General features: G+C 42.3%; 1 protein-coding gene across 2 annotated transcripts in view; it reads right to left on the minus strand.

Annotated features, from left to right (window-relative positions):
* Positions 1-20,410, minus strand: part of Ankfn1 (ankyrin repeat and fibronectin type III domain containing 1) — a 384,629-nt gene that overhangs the window by 225,709 nt on the left and 138,510 nt on the right. For both annotated transcript variants that reach the window (XM_036197222.1, XM_036197223.1), the window contains exon 2: positions 13,611-13,651. The gene's annotated coding sequence lies outside the window, so the exon portion shown is untranslated. The remainder of the gene's footprint in view (positions 1-13,610; positions 13,652-20,410) is intronic.

The raw sequence follows: 20,410 nt of genomic DNA on the forward strand, positions 1-20,410 counted from the left end.
TAAAGTATAAATGGATATGGTCAAAATTAACAGTGAAAATGAATTCCTCCCCATCCATAGAGTACACCGTGTGACCTTTCCCCAGGACGACCAGAAGAGCCAGTGTGGCAGGATGTTTACGGCTGGATGGAGTAACTCTCTCATGTACAGATGCCATGGAGACAGGAGTGAGCATCCTGTAGGAAGCATCCTGTAGTGAAGAGCCCATGGTGGATTATGAGGTAGCTACAGAGATCTTGAGCCCATTCCCTGCTGATTGGAGGAGTAAAGTGTGATCACCTCTATGGTTGGGCCAAGGAAGCATTGCATCACTGGTTTGTTCCATAAAATGCTAAAAAAGAAGTGACAGTTCTCCATAAAGATCTCCTCAGCCTCCTTCTAGTTCCTGACATAAAGTCCGTTAAAGATAACTGGGCAGGAAAGCATGGTGGTAACATTCTGATCCGCCCCTTGAAATCCCACCACTTGGCACTGCCCTGTGTCCTGACACAAAAGCTTCAAAAGCTCCTCCCTTCCTTCCCTCCCTCCCTCCCCCACTCCTGCGTTTCCTCCCACGAGGTGTGCACACTCGGCCTCTCTGTCTTTCTCTCTTCTTTTTCTCTCTATGCCTCCCCCCTTGCGCACAATCATTCATAACACATGGTAGGGTCTCTCTTGGTACCCCTCCCATGCTTTGGAGTTTTCTCACTTTTCCTTGATAAATCACTTCTTTTTCTTTACTCACTACTTGCCTATGATTCTTGTTCTTGAGTGTGTGGCTGCAGGCAGCTTTGGAGACTGTGATCATCTGGCATCCTAGTTCTTTGAGTTAGGCTCACTAAGAAGCTAAGAAAGGGTCCATAATGTTACACACACACACACACACACACACACACACACACACACACACACACACGAAATACCAGAATTGCTTCACAGTTATTGAACCATGTACTTTGTGACAGGTTGCAAAGGGCATGGAATGGATTGCTTCCCACTGACTCTCATACTGGGCAAAAGCTCATTGAGCAGGACCCCAGGGAACATTTCTTTCACAATGTACCTATTATTTTTCTTTTGTTGTTACACAGCTAAATGTGCATATTGTCAACATGAGCCCCTGGATTAGAATTAAGAGTGATTTTTGGAGTTCTATCCAGCCAGCATTAAGGGGCCACAGACAAGTAAGCAATCAAAGTGGTGAGTAATTCATACACATACCCAGGATTACTGAAAGCCCTGCTTTGGGTAGCCCACACTGAGATTTAAAACCCATTAATTGCCACAACTACAAAACACATTGAAGTTTGAATGGAAGAAAATTTGCCCTTCTGGGGAGTCCCTTTAAGGTAAGACCTTACAAATGCAAAACTCAGTGGCTTAAGTAACTGCTCCCAGAAGAGAGTCTGGTAGGTCATAGGTAGTTACTGACTTGAATGTCATCAAGGGTGAACCCCTCCTTCTCGTAACACCTGTTCCTGTCCCAAGAAAGGGAAAGTATCAAACATGTTTCTCCTTAGAACGAAAGGGTAACTATGGGTCCAACAAACAGGTGGAGGGTGGAGTTAGCAAGGGATTGGGTGCTTTGAAGAGAAAGCTCTTTCCATCTGGTAAAGTGTGTTCTTTGAAATAGATTTTTTTTTCTTTCCTTCATGCTGTTTAATCTGCTCTGTTAGGTCATATCCTGTACAAAACACTAGGACCTGAGTTGTATCTCCAGCCCCATGAGGAGATGGTGCCAGACAGGAAGACATGGAAAATGGTAAAGACAGGGAAAAGAGAAGGGGTACCTCACTGGAGTCTGGGGGAAAGAGAAGGAGTACCTCACTGGAGTCTGGCTGCAGCCTCCCATCAGCTGAGAATCAATTAGCTACATTTGCCACAAAGGTTGCTGATGTATAGACAATATTTCTGTTAGGTCCATAGCTCCCTCCACCTGCCCCCCCCACCACCACCACCAAAAGGCAGTACTGTGACAATGTCCTAGACAGAAGGACCCTGACTGCTAAACAGAAGAAGGCTTGTTATTAGGTAATCAGAAGCCTAAACTCAGAATTCCTCGGGGATCTTGTGAGGCAGATAGATAGGCAGAGGGACCAAGACTAGGTAATAAAGATGGCGGACTTCCAAGATGGCTACCTTCTTCCTCCCTCTCCAACCTGATAGAAAAATCTGGCAGCTTAAGACAAAAACCTGGCAGGCTTTTTCTTTTGCCAGTAGGGCTGTCCTGATGATGGACCAGCTCCACAAGTTCTGGATCAAGATGTATGTACACCAAAGTTGTGGGCCTATCAGCCTCCTTGTCCTTTGGCTCAAATTGGCCAAATGTAAATTAAGGGAGGAAGACTCCTCATAGACTCCCTAAAAACCTAAAAATGCAAGGAGCATTAGGATTTTCTGGCTTTGCATCTCCCCTTCTTTGTACCAGAGCTCTCTTTCAGTGTGCCTGCTGTATTATGTGTTCTTTTACCTCTAATAAAGTCTTTCCTCAGAGGCTGATTGCTATGTGTTGAGATTCTCCCTGCTGCTAATTGTGGTGCTCCATATTTTTTCTGCCTTTTAATGCTTTAACTGGCAGAGAAAATTAACCTGATCTGGATCTGTAGATGGTAACACTGCCTAACTCTGTCCATTGCCTGCTCTCACTCTTGAGAGAAACTCATTCATTAGATATCATATACGTATATATCTTACATATAACACATTCTGTCTGTCACCCATATTTTATGCTGTCTTGTTTCCATTAAATTTGAGGATGATCACGTGGACCAGGAGTCAAGGGAAGGCCAGAACAAGAATCTGGTGACAAATTGGGACAAGTTGAGGGGACAAGGGCCAAAGTGAGGTTGGGTCAGCTGGATCTCCTTGTGTCTACAGCCTCCTGGACGCCTGTGAGAGTATTCACAGCTGTGCAGAGCTCATGTAGTCAAGTGATACAGCCCTCACCTAAGGTTGACTCAGTCTACATACATTCAGGAGCTGACTCAGCATTTGCCTTTGGTGCTGAAAGTATAAATGAGGTGAAGCTGGAGATGACTCTCCTCCTTTTACCTTTCTCATTTTTTTTTTTTTTTTTTTTGGTACTGACAAGCTATTCTCTTCAAAACAAGCACTTCTTCCCTCCCTCCCTCCCCTCCTTTCTGGATTTTTTTCCAGCATCCAGCTGAAAAAAAGACACAAACACTGTGAATGTTAACACATGAGACAGAAGATTGCCTTACAAGGTGAGAGCACAGAAACAAAGATTGTGATTGATCACTGATAGAAACAACCCAAAGGCTTCCTGAGAGGCTGTAGGCAATGGGATCTGTGCACAGTAGCACCCGCTGAATCCTGGAGAGGCACGCCTAAAATGTGATCTCATAAGGAACGTGAAATCCAATCAATTATATTGAGATGCATTGGAAGATAGGCCTTCTGCACAGAACAGCATGTAATCCAAGTAAATAATCAATGAGCAACGATTTCTTAGTTATTTCTCATCATTGCTTAATGCATCCCAGTGGACAAACATGCTAATCTTGGGAGAATACCATATACTTAAGAATAAGTGCCATTAAACCTTCCAAGACACCTAACATCAAATTTCTATGATTTAATATCCCACATAGTTTTTCCTTCAAGGAAAACTCACTAATTGAGCCAACTATATATATTTATTTAGCAACTGAGACTTGGCATTTGGTTTATAGTCTGTCACTTGTGAGCTGATTTAGCAGGAGTCCATCCTTCTATGTCTATTTATTTCCCTTCTGAAATGCACCAGAAATGAATTTTCTAAGCTTGTACAGGCATCAGATTTAGGCTCCTAGAGACTACCCTCTTGTGAGTTGAAGTTGAGAATGACCATAGTTCATTCCTTAGAGTCAACTGGGCAGTTTCTTCTGGGCATGTGGTGGTGTGTGCCAACCACCTTGGGAATGTTAGGACAAACATCCTAGTGACTGGGCACAGGTCAGGCAGCTAAAGGCACATTTATAGTCTATATAATAGGAACACATTTCTACTTCATATTACAGAAAGAAATATGCAAGTATACATTGTAAATACCTCAATATCTATACACTGCTCTGAGTTAATGTGTTTTTGCTCTGAGTTAATCCTATCCAAGGTGATACTTTAGGGTGAAGCCAAAGCTCAGTGTCCTTGGAAGTATGCAAAACAAGTTGTACAAAGAGATGATAATGAGGGGAACGTTCAGGAGCTATAAAAAGCATCAACATCATGAATCTGAGAGAAAGCAGAATACTTGACCAGGGAGATAAGATTGAACTTCAGAATGATTGACTGCTTTTGTTTCCACTTTCTATGAAGCTTACTAGCTGGAGATAAGAAAAGGTAGACCTCTGAGATATTCATGCACTGCCTTTTCAGATCACTGGCTTTCTGAATAAAGCATACACTGAAATTCTGAATAAAGCAAAACCTGGAAATTCAAGGTTTTGGTGACAAGCTGCATGGATTCCAGTATTCTGGTAATACCATGAAATGTAGTCCTACAGGGTTACTTCTCTCTCTGTGTACATTGCCTCCTCCACTGGGTCCAGTGGGTATAGTCATGATCTACCTTTTTTTAAAAAAGGTTCATTGTATTACTTTAAATTGTGTGTGTGTGTGTGTGTGTGTGTTTTCACATGAGTGTGTGTCCTGCAAAGAACACAAGTGGGCAACATACACCATAGAGGTGAAGTTATTGGTAGCTCTGAGCAACCTCATATGGATGCTGAGAACTGAATTCAGGTCCTCTGCAAGAGCAGCAAGCCCTCTTAACCTCTGAGCGTCTCTTTCAGCCCCTTATCTATCTTATGTACTGACTGTAACTACTGAGCCATCTTTCTAGCCCCTCATTTATCTTCTTTACTGACCATCTTCACTAAGTTCCCCTTACCTACTGTCTGACAAAAGGTATATGTTGGATAAAAGTTTTTAATATTAATGTACTGAGTGGGGCAGATAAAGTAGAGAAGGAAGCAGTCACACTCACAGCACTTGTAGCTACTGTGTCCTTCCTAGCACCCTGTCATAGTCTATGTGGGACACTCCTTCAAGCAGCATTTGTTCATCCCTTCTTCCTATTTTCTTACTCCTAAGCCACAGAATCCTGCCTACAGTCCTGGCAGTCCTGGCTAAACTCTGCGCATGTGCATGGGAATCCTTAAAAAGCCAGACACAGACTCCTCTCCCTTCTGCTCTTCCTGACCACCCTCTCCCCTTCTTCACATACCTCTTCCCAGGCCTGGGTACTCTTTTCTGTCCCCTCTCCACCCCGCTTTCCTCTTAACAAAGCTCTGATACTGGGTTTTGTTGTGTCTCATGACCTTTTTGCCCAGTTATGGGCGCCACTATCAGATGTTAGGATTCTGCCAATCTGGCTGTATGACTGACTGCACATGCGCAGTTTCAGTAGCTAAGTAAGGGGTCTTACATCTTACATCATCAGTGTGCTGGTGGGAAAAAAGACCTGAGACACATAGATTTCATTCATTTGAGCTTGTAAACCCTGGGAATTTCCCAAGGGGGAAGTGAAGCTCAATGCCCACCAGCTTATGGGCTTTTATACAGTCTATAGAGTCAGTAGGTCCACCCAGCTGCCTAAGAAGATCTCTTAAGGATGTGGGGAGAAGAGAGTAGCTCTACTGCTCAGCAGTTCTCCATTTCTCATGGAGCATCACTGTTAAGGTAATACACTGTCCCACTACACTGTTCACTATTTGTGGATTTACTGAATGTCAGCATTTTGGCAATTCTTTGTCTCTATTAACTTGTGTTTATGGCCCTCACACCCAAAAACACTGTTTAGAACAGATTTATTGATACAATCTTTGTGTTGCTAATCAGCAGTGAAGAGCCAACCTTTTTTTGGGGGGGGGGTGAGAAAGAGAGTGAGAAAATGGCTTCAGGAGATATATAGCACGTTGACCTTTGACCAAATTCTAAACTAGGTTTTAAGAAAAATGATTTGTAAGTCAGAGACACAAACAATAACATTGCCTTGTAAAGATCCAGTCTTGGGGCTGTTCTTCTCACGCCTATTCCCCACTGCTATCAAAGTGCAAAGACTAGGATTATGTTAGCGAGGGTTTGTACAAGGAGCGATTGTTGGAGTTCCTAGGAATGTGCAAGCTATTGCTAAGCACGGACATTCTAAGAGGTTCAATTCTATAGGACAGTTACATAATTTGTATTCAGAACAAAGGAAGAAAATCCTCAAAAGTCATCACTTTTTAATTGATTTGCTCCATTTTGTTGTTTTCCAAGTGTTTGATCTGTATGCTGTAATGTACTAAGGTGTGTTACTGCCTATAACCCTAACTCTGCATTGAGTAACATGTTGCTATTTAAAATTCCATAAAGGAGTGAGTGCTCACTCATTAATTAATCATTCAATTTTCTGGTGCTTGGGCTCTAAACTGAGGATCTTGTATTTAATATACAAGAGTGCTGTTACCGAGCTAAACCCCCAGCTCCCTAAAGGAGCAGTTGGTTATTCCACAGAGATTGGTAAATACTACAGATGAGGCTTTAATTTACTCTCTTGTTAAATGTCTAGATTAAGAAGTTATAGGCACAATTTTAATAATGTAGATTAAGCAAAAAGGAATGTTCTACCTACAGCTGTCACATGATGAATAACAGCACAGAAATTTGAAGAAATACTTAGTTGTAGTAAAAACCTAATGTCCTGCTTAGCACAGAGTATGCTCACAACATCGGGAAGACAGTGTCTGACATTCACTCTTGTTTCACTTTGGCCTTAGTCATGAGCATGAGCAGAAATATCAACTCGATTTACATGGAAACTATATCCATTCAACCATTTCGGCCTTAGGGAGGCTACATAGGAGAGCTCAACCCCAAACAGTAGCAGAATCATGTGAGAACCAGATAGCTATAGGGAAGTTATAATTCTGTATTCCATATTTTATTATTTGTAAATTGTGTTATATGCTCATATCAGTAAGACTTACAATAAGTACACCCCCACACACAGATACACACTTATGGGTATACACACACATGTGCACGTGCTTGTGTGGGTGTGTGCATTTGTGTGCAAGATTTGCTCACCACCGCACAGCAGCTCTGTATCATTTTCAGAAGCAGTGGGGGAAAGGTCATATTGAAATTGTGTAGGAAGTGGGGTTGCTGTGGAGAGAACGTCATCGGCCAGTGGTAACTTGGTGATTCTGGAGGGCTGGGCATGAGTAGGGGAAGAGGTAAATGAAGGAGAAAGTGGAAGGAGGTGGGATTGCAGTGCACACAGCAATAGGGAGGGAGGGAAGTGTGCTGGTGTGAATGGGATGTGTCCCTCGGAGGCTCATGTATTTAACACTTGGTCCTTTGTTAGTGGCACTGTTTGGAGAATTATGGAGCCTTTGGGGACAGAGCCTTGCTGGAGGAAGCACATCACCTGGGCAGGTTTTTGAGAGTTTATAGCCTTGCCCATTTCCAGTTTACTGTCTTGGCTTCCTGCATATGGCTGATGATGTGATCTTTCGGTTTCCTGCTTGGGCAGCCTAACACCCTGCCTCTCTGGCCATTGTAGGCTCTCCCTCTGGAGCTGTAAGCTGAAACAAAGCCTTTCTTTCTTCAGTTGCCTTGGTCATGGTGTTTTACCACAGCAACAGAAAAGTAAACAATACACGAGGACTGAGCAAGGAATGTGGGGGGCCATCTTGAGACATTCTGCTGAAGAACAAGATGCAGTCCTTTCTGAAGGTCTTTTGTAAAGGCTGACCTTGTTCTTCACCTCTTCAGATGCCTGTTTCCATTGAATGTGTAGCCCATGAAATGGTTATTTAGTCAAGCTGCACTGTCATTTCAATGATGAAATGATTATTTGGGATTATTATGGGGTGCCGTGAATAAGTTAAGCCCAGTGGTCTTTCTTGCTGTTAACACAGGGAGATGACAGCATGAGAAAAGCAAAAGCAGAAACAGTAACACTCTTGACTATTTATTGCTTTCCTGTTACCAATGGCTTTCCTATACTCTTTACATGGATCTGTCATTAGAATAACCTATGAGACAGTCATAAAGTCATCTTCTCACATCAGGAACAGGTTCACAGATAAAGCACACGGTTGACAAAGACTAATGTGGTGATAAATGAGTGGTCTAGACCTGAGGACTCATTAGAGTCAGCTTTAGTAGAGAAGATTGCCATGTACTAGCAGATAAACATAAAACTAGCTGTTTAGCATCTACAGGGCACCAATATCAATCTCTAGCTAGGTCCCTGTTGGGGTTTTTGAGCTGCCTGTATTAGAATCTGCTGAGGGGTTCCACCAAAGCATCCACTGAACATTGGGGTATGCAGGAAAATGTCACAGATATTTCAGGGGGGACAAAGAAGAAAATATGGATCTACCTTCCAGGACCTCAAAATCCAGATGTTCCTTCTTTATCAATCAAGGTCAAGAGGTAAATCAAACTCGTAGAGGGATTTAAAGAAATAAAAAATCGAAGTACCTATAGGTTCTCAGGAAGAGTCTGAGATGTGTCCCAGGGAGCCAGAAAAAGATCTCATGTTATGGAATACCATGTGCCGAAGCATAGACAAAGCTAGGGCAGCTTAGATGTGGCCTCCTAAGGCCTCCAGATTAACCTTGGGGCCAAAATGCTGTTGAATTTTTGGATGTACTCCATGCTACACTAATAGAAATCCTGCACCTGGGATGAAAGTGTTGTTTCCTTCTGTTTTCTTGGAACTCTATAAGGTCAGGCTTCTCAACAATATCTTTTTATTTCAGCCTGTAACATTTTAAAATAGGCATTGAAAAGGGAACCTGGATAAACTGAAAAGGCTAACTCACCCTGTTCTTAGGAGGATGGCTAAAGGATTTGGGGAAGTTTAAGTCTGGGTAAGGAAGACTCTGAGAGTATGGGAGATTAGATTCCAAAATATTTGCAGGGTTGTCCTGTGGGAAGAGTGGATTCTTGTAAGTAAACCCTTGAGGGCCAAGGCAACCCAAATGATCTGGAGTCATATTGAAGCCATCTCACGTTAGCACAAGACAGGTAGGTAAGCTGTTAAAGAGGAGGACCAGGATGCCCTGGGAGAAGAAAGGAAAGTTGCTTTCTACACGGGTGCTGTGACTTCTTAGGTTGGGCTATTGCACCTTACGGCATGCAATGTGTCTTTTCAAATTAAAACCCTGCAATCCTGCAACTGGTCCATAACAAGAATGATTTGCTAACCCTTGGGACTACATACACAGTTAGGTCATATTTTCTCCAAGGCAGAACTCAGGGATAATAGTTAACACACAAATAGCCATTACCTTTAAATTCCTTAGAAACATAAGAAACAATGGCACTAAGTCATGACCAGGAGAGAAATAGATGGCCTTTAGACTTAGATCTCTGCTGAACGATGAGAGACCATGAGCAATGGGAATCCATGATGTGGAGACCTGGAGACTGTTTCGAAATAAAGAAACAAACAGAAGGAATACAAGGTGATCACGGATGCAACTTCAAGTTCTTCAGCGTTGCACCTAGCAGCTCCTAGAGAGCCACTGAAGGCAGCCAAGTCTTTGCAAAGAGACAGAACAAACCACTCAGCCTAGATAAATGCCCCAGAGTTATTGCCTCATGCCACAGATCTGGAAAGGCCACTATAACCACCAGGAAGGAGACGCACAGGCCATCAGAACAGAACAGAGGTAACAGATTCTGGCACGTGTGAGCTAATTCATACGAAACAAGTAGTTAGCAAGCAGATACATACAGAATGATCCAAAGAAGAGGCCAGCAAGAGCCTGCGGGGTTGGGGTAGGGCAAAACTTTTCTAAGCTTGGTCAATACAAGGGGGAGAATGGGGGAGAGGAGGAGGAAGAGGAAGGAGAAAAAGGAGGAGTAGGGGAAGGAGGAGGAAGATGGAGGGGAGAAGAAGAAGGAGGGGGGATTGACATTCTAGCCCAGAGAAACTTCAAGAGGATTTTATTGGGAAAAAAAAAAATCTTCGCCCTATCAATGAAAGCCCCCAGATAAAACTCTAGGCCCACAATGTATTAAAAGTTGCTTCTTCCTCCTGAAGCCCCCTACTTCCAGCATTTTCAAACATTCTTCCTGACTTCTTTCATTACTGTTCCCTTCTTTTCACTGGAGCAGACGGAGCTCTGGGGAACCCCCCCTCCCCCATCACCTCAGCCCCACCAATGGGGCATTGAATGAGAGCCAGGGTGTTGTCTGTGAAAAGAGAAATTGCAAAACCACAAATAGCAGAGAACCCAGACTGCCAAAAAAAAAAAAAAAAAAAAAAAAGGAAAGGAACACACAATATCGCCATGCCTCTTAAAAAGCAATTGTGCATTTTACAGGCCCCTGGATAGTTCAGGTTTGCTTGGCAACTCTCTCACCCGTACCACCCAGAGAGAGGATAGTGCTCCATCAGAAGCAATGGTCCCAAAGAATGGGACGTTGAGACCCACAACAGGGGGCACAAGACTGAAGGAGACGGCGGGGGGCTCGGCACCATTCTATCTTCTGTGATGGTACAGTGTTGACCTTCAGGTCCAAAGTTTGATGACGGAATGCCAAGGACCCCGAGAAACAGAATCATGAAACCAAACCAAACGGAACCAACCACAAACAAACAAGCAAAAACCTCATACAAATCCCCTACACATCCAATGTACTGTTAGGTGCCCCCACCAACATAATCTTACATGGTTATTGTAATAACTTTTGAAACGGTCAATAAAAGCCATCTTCTTCTCGTCTTTGATATCCCATAATAAAAGAATGTAGAAGGTGAGGTGGCAACATTTTCCAAATCATGTCACGTCAGAGAAAGTGAAATGGACCCTGATTTTCACCCTGGGAGGTTCCTTCCATGGCCCCACTCTATTTTCCCATGGGGCATTTCTTTCTGATTTGGTTAAGCTGTCTTCCTCCAGTGAAGTTGGTATTCCGTGTTCTGTACACAGCTCCAAAACCCCAGAAGTGGAGCACTGACTGGGGATGGGGTCAAAGGTTGTATATCTGGTCCTTGTGCTCCAGAGATGCCAATGACGGTGGACACCAAAAGGAAATCAAGTAGTAGCCACTGACTGGTGTTATTTATTTATTATTTTAAAAAAATATTTGTTTACTTTTTTGTTGTTGTTGTTTTTGTTTTGTTTTTTTTTGTTTTTCAAGACAGGGTTTTGCTGTGTAGCTTTGGAGCCTGTCCTGGAACTTGCTCTGTAGACCAGAGCTGGCCTCAAACTCACAGATTCACTTGCCTCTGCTTCCTGAGTGCTGGGATTAAAGGTGTGCACCACCACTGCCCAGCTATTTACTTTATGTGTATGAGTATGTCACCTGTGTGTGTGTCTGTACACCAAGCATGGGCCTGGTTCCCAAAAGATCAGGAGAGGGTGTTGGATTCCATGGAACTGGAGTTACAGATAATTGTGAGCTCCCATGTGGGTGCTGGGAACCAAACCAGGTCCTCCTCAAGGGCAGTCAGTGCTCTTAACTGCAAATAATCTCTCCAGTCCCTGTCCAATGGTTTTTAATGCACTTCTGTGACTCCCTGTGTAAGACTAGCTTTCTCCCAGACTCTCAGAGAAGACCCAGGCATTGGAGAAAGACCCCTTTTGTCTGGTTATTATAAAATTCCAGTGCTGTTTTCACATTGGAATTCTTTGCATTGTGTGTGATCACTATTTGCAATTTCTGTGGTGAGTCAGCCAATTCCTTGCCCTCCTTCTGAACTGCAGTCTACAAGGTGCTTTAACTTAAACCTTGATAAAGAGATCTATGGGTAACAGTTATCATTGATATGCTTATGTTTACAGGTAATGGTTCTCTTTCTCTCTCTCTCTGACTCACTCATAATTAACAAATAAAAATAAATCTTAGAAAATATTAAACTGGGGATTGGAGAGATGGCCCAGCCATTACGAGCATGTGAGAGCATAGAATGCTTTTCCAGAGGATCCAAGTTGGGTTCTCAGCACCCACATCAGGTGGCTAACAACCACCTGTTGGAATTCCAGTTTCAAAGGATTTGAACCCATCTTCTGACCTCCACGCATGGATATACACATAACCCCCCACATATACTATTAAATTGCACTTCACCCAATATTCCCCATGAACACATGCAAACTACATTTTAGGATTTTATATTAAATCACTGCAAACACTGGTAGAACTAAGCAGACAGTGACATATGCTAAGGAGCTATTAAATATGAATACATAGGAAAATATCCACAAGGCGGCTTCTCCTGAAATGAACTCCATGTTCTAATGAGAAAAAAGCGACAAAAGGGGACATTTGTACAACAAGTAATGGGCTCATGATAACACATAAGGAGGAGGTCTTCTCATGAAAATCTACGGTGACTTTAATGGTAAAAGCCACTTCAAATATTCGTAACATGCAGGTATTTTGATAATACATTCTAGACCAAAACAGTAGAACTTGGAGCTTGACATTTAGCAACAGTCTGGTGAATGCATAACACTTGGATGTGAAGTCTGAATGATTCTGAAAGTGAATGCCTCTTGCTGCTGATGTTTGAATATTTAGTGGTGAGCAGTGGGATCAATTTGCCGGAGAGAGCAAACAGAGAGGCATCACCCTGGGAAGTCAGGATAAAATAAGTTTTTCTTGCAGTTCAGCTGAACACACTGTCTCAGGGACTGAATGATCTGAGGGGAATTTATTAGAACGTGTGTGGTATGCAGAATTCCAGTGAAAGCGTGGGATACTGACAAGTCTAAGAATGTCTAGTTAAATGCATCAATGGCTGCTGTGATGTATCCCTTATTGGAAATTCTATATAAGCCCAGAGCTGCAAATGGCTGGCTCAACCTTTTACCCTGTGGCTACTTATTTTATGACCACTTATTTTCACTGACAAGGAACTTGCTACCTTTTTCAGATAATTGGGAATCCTCTGCTGTCTTCATATTGAACCTAAATCAATTTTCTGCTTTTTGAACTTACGTATTATCAGATTATTTCAGAGACAGACTCACCTACTGAGATATATATTCACATACTAATGTTAAAGGCAAAACTGTGAAATGCCTATTATCCAAATTATACCAAATTACACCTCAATTATATCTGGTCTTCCAGAAGAGAAGAGATTTGAAGTTTGGGATAGACACTGAGAGTTCCAGAGAGAAAGAATGTAACATACAGGAGAGTCGCTCTAGAAATAACATGGGTTTACAGAGTGGCCACAATGTAGCAGACACAGGAAGGAATTACTGATGCAACATCATGCAGTTAAACAGGGAGGGGCCTGTGAACCCGTGGTAAGGACTGACTAGGAAGAGAAATAACAGCTACTTGAGGGGTTCTGAGTATTCAGATACTGGATGTCATCTAGCCACAATATCATGATGAATATGCATACTGTCCCCCTTCGCTTTTATTTAGAGTTTAGATGCAATATTCTCATAGCCACAGTCAGCTTCAATCTGCTTCCAAAACCATTTCTAAGATGCTTCCACGGTGTTACACAAATCAGTTGTGTGAAATATTTGCTTCAAACTGTGACCGAATTTGGTTGTGCCAGGATTTAAAAATGCAGTGGTAGGAGATGGGAGTCTTAAAGACAAGGAGGTTTTAGGAATGACGGCTGAGAAGTATATATTATTTTGAAGAGGAAATGTACTTACATTTTGCTGCAAGTGAAATGTCTGCCTTTGAAGGGTAGCCTCTGTAATAAAGAGAGAAGAATGTTTAAGAAATTGAACAGTAACTAATTTCAAGTGGGTGGAAAACCATACTGAATTGCCTTTGAAGGTATAACCACTGATGGAAAAATAATGAGGACTCTAAAGTTGAAAACTTATTTATCAGGAGGCTCTTCTCAGGGAGCAAGAAGCTGGAACCCACAGAGGATGTATTTAAGTCAACCCTCATCTCTCCTTGCATACTCAGTTTGCAACTCCTGAGCAGCCTTGAATGCTGATGCTTTCTTTGCCTCCCAGGACGGATCCTTCAGGAGGGACTAGGAAGCATCTGGTTGAGTCAGTCACCAGCTTAGACTCAGCAGTCTCTTGCTTCTGGTTCATATTGACATTCTACCTTGTTTTTGAAGGCCCTGTTCTGACACATTGTTCCATTAAAAGAAAGGCCTCTCAAAAAAAAAAAAAAGTCATAATTTTCTCAATTCATGCTTATTGGGATAAGTGGACAGTCTTCTCTTCCAAGAAATAAAAAGCATTTGTGGGGCCACTGAAGGGGGACTATGGTAGATGCCAGGTTTCTTTAAGATGGCAATGAAAAGGGAAAACAATTAAGCTACATGTCTGCTTAGAAGAGATTTGCCAAGTGTGCGGGCAATTTGTTCAGTGTGGCAGCCCTTCAGACACTTCAGCTTGCTTCCAAGTCTATTTTTTAAAAATCAGCTTGGTTATATCTAGAGGAGTAATTTTTAGGGTAGCTGGTTTAACGGGCAATGGCAGCCTTGATCCCCATGGCCCCCTCCCAACAGACTCTATATATTCTGAGACTTGAGTGGATCCAGGACATATCTTAGACCGAACATTCATGTCATTCAAGGGTTCTCAGACCCTCACAAAGATCTCACCATTGACACTGATCTGGAGAAGTCTGATTAGTCACTATGTGAACAATACATTTTCAACCTCTGCCATTTGTATATATTCTCTCTCTCTCTCTCTCTCTCTCTCTCTCTCTCTCTCTGTCTCTCTCTCTCTCTCCTTCCTCCCCTCTGTGTGTGTGTGTGTGTATTTGTGGGTTCATACATGTAGTAGTAAGTATTGCACACATGTGGAGGCCAGAGGAAAACTTCTAAGACTTCTATTATCTTCCGCTTATCTTTCCCTGATTATTCCCTTCACACAGGGTCTCGCACTGATCTAGCAACATCTATTTTCCCTAGTCTGGCAGGCCAGTGAGCTCCTGAGATCTGCCAGGCACACAAGACCATTGCCTGGCTTTTAAATGAATGCTAGAGAAGAGCATATATCCTCATGCTTCTTGTTACCAGCTGAGCCTTCCTGCCAGCCCGGACCTCTGCCATTTTTCTAAAGAGTAGTAGTGTAATTTTAAGAGGCTACTTCAATGCTCAGTGATGGGCCAAAAACAAACAGTGCTATTTCAAAGAGCTATTCTAAGAGTTAAAATGGATAATAAATGTAAAAGAGTTCCATAAAATGGTGGATACTATAGTTTGGACCTAGAATGTCCCAGGCCAAAACCCTCAGATTTTAAGTGGTTGGTCCCCAGCTTGGCACTGTTGCTAAGTGACAGAAGTGGAATTCAGTAGAAGACCTTTTGGTGTCCTGAAAGGGGACAGAAGAGCTCTTATCCCTTCTTTTATATTGCCTTTGCTTCCTGGCCATGAGAGGCATGGTTTTCCCTCAATCATTGCTTCTACCACAGTATGTTGTCAGGGGCCCAAAGCAATAGGACAACCAGTCATGAAGTAAAGCCTCTAAATCTCTGAGCCAAAATAACACTTTTGTCCTTTGTAAGTTGATTAGATCAGATGTTTGTTTCAGTTTCAGAAAGCTGACTAATGCACTAAAGACTTGCTAAATATTAATCAAAATTGTTACTGTTCTTAGAAGGCCATGTTGGAAAACAAATTAAGAAACGGGGCCCAGGAAGGTAGCAATTTAGTTATTCTTACTTAGGTAAGATATTTCCACGATTGAATGTCAGAATCCTTCCAAATTTCTTTCCCAGGTTAGTTTACTAGAACTTTATTTCTGTGCTGAGTATAATGCAACCAGTATCCACATTAGAAAACCCTTTAATACTTCAGCAAGCCACCTAATCCTTTATTACTTTCCATGGAGAGGGAGCTCAAAACTGTCAAATTATTAAGCTGCTGACCGCATGAAGAATGGGGATAATTGCTGTCTATGCAGGCAAGTGATATATTTTTATTGGCTGAATTTTGTAGTGGCCCTGTAGTATAATGTGCATGCCACTAACTGGAAGAACTTACAGATGCTTCTCTGTTCCCAGGCTGGCACATGCTCCCCTACCTCTTGTCCTTCTAAATACAAATGTGTATTGAAAATTCAAAAATTGTGTCCTCGTGAGTTCCTTTGAGGAACTGGTTGCTAAGAAACAAATTTAGAACTCTCTTACCTACCAAGAAAAGTTTTTACTATTTCCTCAGATAATTGGTTCTTTAGCCATGAAAGTGTGAACAAAGAAAATTGTCTGCTATTTCAAAGATTCAATGGACAAGGACTCTTCATTTGGGCAACAATTTTGTACGACATTATTGATTACTTTAAACACTATTCAAAGCTGTCCTCAAGAGAGCATTATGAAGCTACCTAATGTGGTGGTACCCAATCATTTTCCTTGGGGTACAGAATAAGTGAACAGAGACTACACAACTATGCAAAACCTCATCTTTGCTTTTTAAAGGCTTATTTCCACACAGAAAAAGGAGAAAGGGGGCTCTTATGATGAAGTAACTCATTCACTGGTCTGTTGAGTACCAGTGTGTGCAGAACACATTGCTGGCTCCTAATCATGTATCTCATCATTTCTAAAAAGATATCTGTCTGATTCTAGAGACTACCAGACAGTTTGGAGAGACCCCATGACAACGTGATTCAGAATTACAGTGATGGCTGTTGAGGGGGAAGGTGGGGATCTGGTTTAGAAAGAGAAATTCACATTTAATAATGATAGCTAGTAAGAGTCTTCAGTGCTTGCTGCATCACAAACTGCCTAAATGCTTTTACATGATAAGTTTGTTCCTGAGAACCTAAGGAGGTTTGGTTCCTACTCCTGAGGAGGAGGGAAAAAGGCAGGTATAGGTGTGTAGGTGTGTGTGTGTGAGGGGGTTAGGGAGTGTCATATACCAAGCAAAAGTCTATCATCAAGGCCAAGGGGTCTGGGCAAGAGGAATTGGCTCATTTGAGAGACTAAGCCCAAGGCTGCCATTTGCAATATTTGTCACATTCTTCAGAGATTCCAAGACTGTGAATTTTGAGATGAAGTAGCTCTTACCTTCTATGATGAATACTCAACTAATTTTTTTCTCTGTTTTATGTTCATTTTACTTATCTGCTTGAGGCTGTGGTAGGAGTAGTTATTTTAGATTTCATTTATTCCCAGGAGTGTTGAGAAGCAATGTCTTAAATGATTTGGTAACTCAACAATGAATTGATGAAGGTTTTATTCAAGGGAAAATATTGTTAATTATCAGATAAGGCTTTATGAATGGTGGGTGACCTTTCCATTCTGATAAAATAATCTTTAAATAGAACTTGACATTTCAGTGCTGGGCTGTAGCTCAGTGGCAGACCATTTGCCCAGCATACATGAAGTCCTAGATTCTGACCTAATACTTCCAGAAAAACAAAAACCACCTGGCCTCTTACATGAAAAACATTGGGATCTGATGTTAGAGTCCAAGTGCCTTAGTCTAAAGCCCTTTCTGAGAACATTCCAGTCTCTGCAATTCTACCAAGCAATATGACGATCTATAGCCAGTTAGTTGACCTAAGTTTGGATGACTTCATTCTTAAATTGGGAATAAGAGCAGCTCTGAACTTCTCCTGGCTACTATGTTTATTGGAAGACTTAATGCACATAAAGATCAGGGCAAGCACCTGGATCATCCTAAGTGCTTGATATGCTAATAGTTACAACTGACGTTAATAAGCCCTAACTGAGCTGGCACCGTCCAAAGAACTGTACCCTCTATGTGGACGAAAAGCTCCTGCTTTGTTCCTTAAATGGCCACAGGTAGGCACCTACCTTCCTAGCCTTTCGTCTCAGACTTTGGGTCCAGTATTGACATGCCACAGGCTCAACTTGAGAAAGTCCTGTCAGCTTGGTTGCTGAGACTCTTCACACACAGTAGCATTTTAGTTCACAGTCCACTCCTCAACCCCTGCTGGTGTTTAAAGAATTTTCTAAGCATTTCCAATGGCCTTTCTTATAGCACTGGAATCTGGCTCTTTTTCCTCAGAGCCTCAGCACTGGTGTCTCTGCCCAGACCTGGGTGGGCGTTCCTCCGCCTTGCTGTGTTTACTTATAAAGGGTTTCTTGTGTTTTGGTTTCTCTCTGGCTTCTTAACAGTTAAAATGTTTTAAATTGAAATAAACAATTTTCATTTCAGAAAGTCTGGAAACTGCCAAAAGCACTAAAGTGAGGCAAAGGAGCTCAGGACAGCACAGGTTTATCTTGATGCATGTAAAGCAGCAAGTACTTTACTTCATCAGGTCTTGCATCTAAGAGACAGTCACTATTCCTGGTGCACTGGGCAGCATTCTTAATGGCCCATGCTTATCAGAGCAAGCATGGGAGTGAATGTGTGTGTACTATTCCCCCATACCTCTTCACACATGCAAATCTCTATCATTCAAGTTTTTTCAATGAAAATAAGATAATGCTGTACTATTTTATATAATGTGCTTTTTTATTCTTTTTAAAAAGATGTATTTTATTTTCAATTATGTAATCTATGTGGGTGACTATGTGTGAGTATGCACAAATGTGTACAGGTACCTGCAGAGGCCAGGAGAGGGTACTGGATCCCTGGAGCTGGAGTTACAGGTAGTTGTGAGCCTCCCAGTGTCGATGTTGGAATCTACAAGTGCTCTTAACTGCTGACCCTTTCTCCTGACTCAGGCTTATCCTTTAATTCTATCTTTGGGGACATAAGTCACTATGTAGCAAATGTTTCAAATGTGTTCTAGGTATTGGGTCTATCATTGACACACACACTGTTGTACACCATGATGGCATTTGCAGTCAGTCAACTAATTACACACGAGACCTGCTAGAAAACAGACCACATTCACACTGATGTGAGGTGACTGGGGTGACTCTGCTGCAGCAAGGGAAGCTGTTTTTACATACAGCAAGACAGACTTTTTCCAAAGGAGGGCCACATGGATTTGTGGGAAATGGTGAGTTTAGATCCAAGATGGCTAAGTTGGCACATCCATTGTAATCTATTTTAGAACTTTTTATATTTATTATAAATCCCAGGGAGAGGGTAGACTCCTTATTTATGTATCAGAAGAACCTTCTTGGCAAGCATTTTGAAGGATGCATATGGATGACAATGGCCTTGGTGGCCAGGGATACATATCTCAGGTCACTGAGATTTCACAGTGAATTGATGTAGGCTAGAAGGAGGACTCCCTATAGAGAGCAGCATTCAAAAAGGCCCCAATACAGGACACTTGCCAAGGTAACACTAAATAGGATGCAACAGTTGGATCAAAGACTTCACCGTGGAAGATTAAGGAGAGGTGGGGATCAAAGCACACAAGTTAGATCCTCTCAGCCACATTGGCTTTCATGCTCAAAATTGCAGAGGACTTTCAAAGGTTGTTAACATACAAGGGAGATGCAGATGGGCTGGTGAGTCCAGGGTGGTGGGAGTGCGGGGCAGTGGCTGCTCACATTGCACCATTTTCAAAGGCCTGCCCCTTATGAACTACTTCCTTCAGGAGGCCCAAACCCCTACATGCTCGACAGTCTTCAAAATAGCCCCACAAGCTGGGTGCCTAGTGTTCACACACATACTTACCAAAGACACTTCAAATTCAATTGATAACAGGACTTCTGGATTATATGATAATTCTGTTTTTAGTTTCTGAGCCTCCATATTGTACTAATGAGCATTTGAAAAGGCAACGTTGGAGAGATGCTGTAAGAGCTACATTCTGCTACAGAACAAAGGGAAAGGGGTAGGATTCCTCACATTAGCTTGTGGCTGGCTAGCTATGAGAGAAATAGGGTCTCTTGGCTGGAGGGATGGAGGGCTTTTATTGGAAGGTATGTTGAATATTCAATCCTAACATTAAATTCCAAGTTACTCACTACCCTGCAGGTTAGAAGTTCTCCATAGTTCAAGTCCTTAAATGGTGGCTCAGAACAATCACCCAGCTATGGTATGGGAACGTTATCTCCAGAATTAACATTTATTGGGCCTAAACTTTTAAATTTTTCTCCAGTCCTCTCCTTCATAGTTTTTAATCTTTAGTGAAAATTGTCCTTGAGAATAGGCTTCTTTACTTAGAACCACCAGGAAGTTCAACTAGCCTGTGCTACACTGAGTTTCTATTGTAGGGGACCAGGAAGGTTGCTTTAAACCAGACCTAGACAGAGCTGCACCCAGAGAGTGAGCATGTTAACAACACAAGGTCTTCTCACCTGATGCCCCTGCTTCACAGATGGGTAAGCTGAGGCATAGGTGCTCACAGGGCTATGCTTTAGGGACCAGCACAGCATGCTGTGTAAATCACATCTCTCTGGTGAGCTAACACCAGTCTTCTTAAAAGGGTCTTAATTTCTGCACCAGGAACTTCAGGTAGTAACCCAGCCCAAAGGAGAAAGGCAGCTACAAAGGTGGTCTGCTCTAAGAATGCCCGAAAGTTCCACTCATCAAATCTCTCCTCTGTGACATCATTAAAACCGGATCCAGCTTGGAATATTTTCAGTGTTCAGACATTTGGTC

The sequence above is a fragment of the Onychomys torridus genome, chromosome 8 (genome assembly GCF_903995425.1).
Source record: "Onychomys torridus chromosome 8, mOncTor1.1, whole genome shotgun sequence".
Classification (NCBI taxonomy): domain Eukaryota; kingdom Metazoa; phylum Chordata; class Mammalia; order Rodentia; family Cricetidae; genus Onychomys; species Onychomys torridus.